The sequence below is a fragment of the Ambystoma mexicanum genome, chromosome 4q (assembly GCF_040938575.1).
Source record: "Ambystoma mexicanum isolate Mex_15411 chromosome 4q, UKY_AmexF1_1, whole genome shotgun sequence".
NCBI lineage: Eukaryota > Metazoa > Chordata > Amphibia > Caudata > Ambystomatidae > Ambystoma > Ambystoma mexicanum.
The window spans coordinates 530,771,829-530,773,994 of NC_090928.1; the positions used below are offsets into that span (position 1 = coordinate 530,771,829).

At 38.3% G+C, this 2,166-nt stretch overlaps 1 non-coding gene across 1 annotated transcript; it reads right to left on the reverse strand.

The window, feature by feature from the left end:
* Window positions 1-2,010: 2,010 nt before the first annotated feature.
* Window positions 2,011-2,083, reverse strand: TRNAK-CUU (transfer RNA lysine (anticodon CUU)). The gene has a single exon. It is a non-coding gene; the product is annotated as a tRNA-Lys (tRNA).
* Between the last annotated feature and the right edge of the window lie 83 nt (window positions 2,084-2,166).

Consider the following 2,166-nt stretch of genomic DNA (forward strand, 5'->3'; position numbering starts at 1 on the left):
TACACATCAGCCAGAGGCAGAAATAGTCTAAGAAAGTATCAAACACAATTACCAGTCTATATCAGAACGCATTGAAGAATATCAGGAAATAGCCGATTAAACCTGTGTGGAAAAAAGTCTTATTTGTGTTTCTCCACTTTATTTTACAGTAAGATGATACATACTTTTTCTTTTACAGTGAATACATTAAGGTGTGGTATTGCCCCATTACACATCATCCAGACATGCATTCATATATTGCATGTTAACAATGAAAATATTGCAAATATTGTAAAGAGACTTTCAATTTCTATTTTTTTGGTCAAAAAGCATTAAAATTTTAGTTGTTTTCGCCCAACATGGGGCTCGCATCCACGACCCTGAGATTAAGAGTCTCATGCTCTACCGACTGAGCTATCCAGGCTCCTTTGGATGCCTATAGTTTTCTTCCCTATCCCTGCACTGCCGTTTTCCACAGATAGGATGTATTTTTTTGGTCAAAAAGTACTACAATTTTAGTTGTTTTCGCCCAACGTGGGGCTCGAACCCACGACTCTGAGATTAAGAGTCTCATGCTCTACCGACTGAGCTAGCCGGGCTCCTTTGGATGCCTATAGTTTTCTTCCCTATTCCTGCACTGCCGTTTTCCACAGATAGGATGCTGTGTAATCATAGGCTCTGGTGGAGTTTGGAAAGAAAATACACATCAGCCAGAGGCAGAAATAGTCTAAGAAAGTATCAAACACAATTACCAGTCTATATCAGAACGCATTGAAGAATATCAGGAAATAGCCGATTAAACCTGTGTGGAAAAAAGTCTTATTTGTGTTTCTCCACTTTATTTTACAGTAAGATGATACATACTTTTTCTTTTACAGTGAATACATTAAGGTGTGGTATTGCCCCATTACACATCATCCAGACATGCATTCATATATTGCATGTTAACAATGAAAATATTGCAAATATTGTAAAGAGACTTTCAATTTCTATTTTTTTGGTCAAAAAGCACTACAATTTTAGTTGTTTTCGCCCAACGTGGGGCTCGAACCCACGACCCTGAGATTAAGAGTCTCATGCTCTACCGACTGAGCTAGCCGGGCTCCTTTGGATGCCTATAGTTTTCTTCCCTATCCCTGCACTGCCGCTTTCCACAGATAGGATGCTGTGTAATCATAGGCTCTGGTGGAGTTTGGAAAGAAAATACACATCAGCCAGAGGCAGAAATAGTCTAAGAAAGTATCAAACACAATTACCAGTCAATATCAGAACGCATTGAAGAATATCAGGAAATAGCCTATTAAACCTGTGTGGAAAAAAGTCTTATTTGTGTTTTCTCCACTTTATTTTATAGTAAGATGATACATACTTTTTCTTTTACAGTGAATACATTAAGGTGTGGTATTGCCCCATTACACATCATCCAGACATGCATTCATATATTGCATGTTAACAATCAAAATATTGCAAATATTGTAAAGAGACTTTCAATTTCTATTTTTTTGGTCAAAAAGCACTAAAATTTTAGTTGTTTTCACCCAACGTGGGGCTCGAACCCACGACCCTGAGACTAAGAGTCTCATGCTCTACCGACTGAGCTAGCCGGGCTCCTTTGAATGCCTATAGTTTTCTTTCCTATCCCTGCACTGCCGCTTTCCACAGATAGGATGCTGTGTAATCATAGGCTCTGGTGGCGTTTGGAAAGAAAATACACATCAGCCAGAGGCAGAAATAGTCTAAGAAAGTATCAAACACAATTACCAGTCAATATCAGAACGCATTGAAGAATATCAGGAAATAGCCGATTAAACCTGTGTGGAAAAAAGTCTTATTTGTGTTTTCTCCACTTTATTTTATAGTAAGATGATGCATACTTTTTCTTTTACAGTGAATACATTAAGGTATGGTATTGCCCCATTACACATCATCCAGACATGCATTCATATATTGCATGTTAACAATGAAAATATTGCAAAGAGACTTTCAATTTCTATTTTTTTGGTCAAAAAGCACTAAAGTTTTAGTTGTTTTTGCCCAACGTGGGGCTCGAACCCACGACCCTGAGATTAAGAGTCTCATGCTCTACCGACTGAGCTAGCCGGGCTCCTTTGGATGCCTATAGTTTTCTTCCCTATCCCTGAACTGCCGTTTTCCACAGATAGGATGTATTTTTTTGGTCAAAAAGCA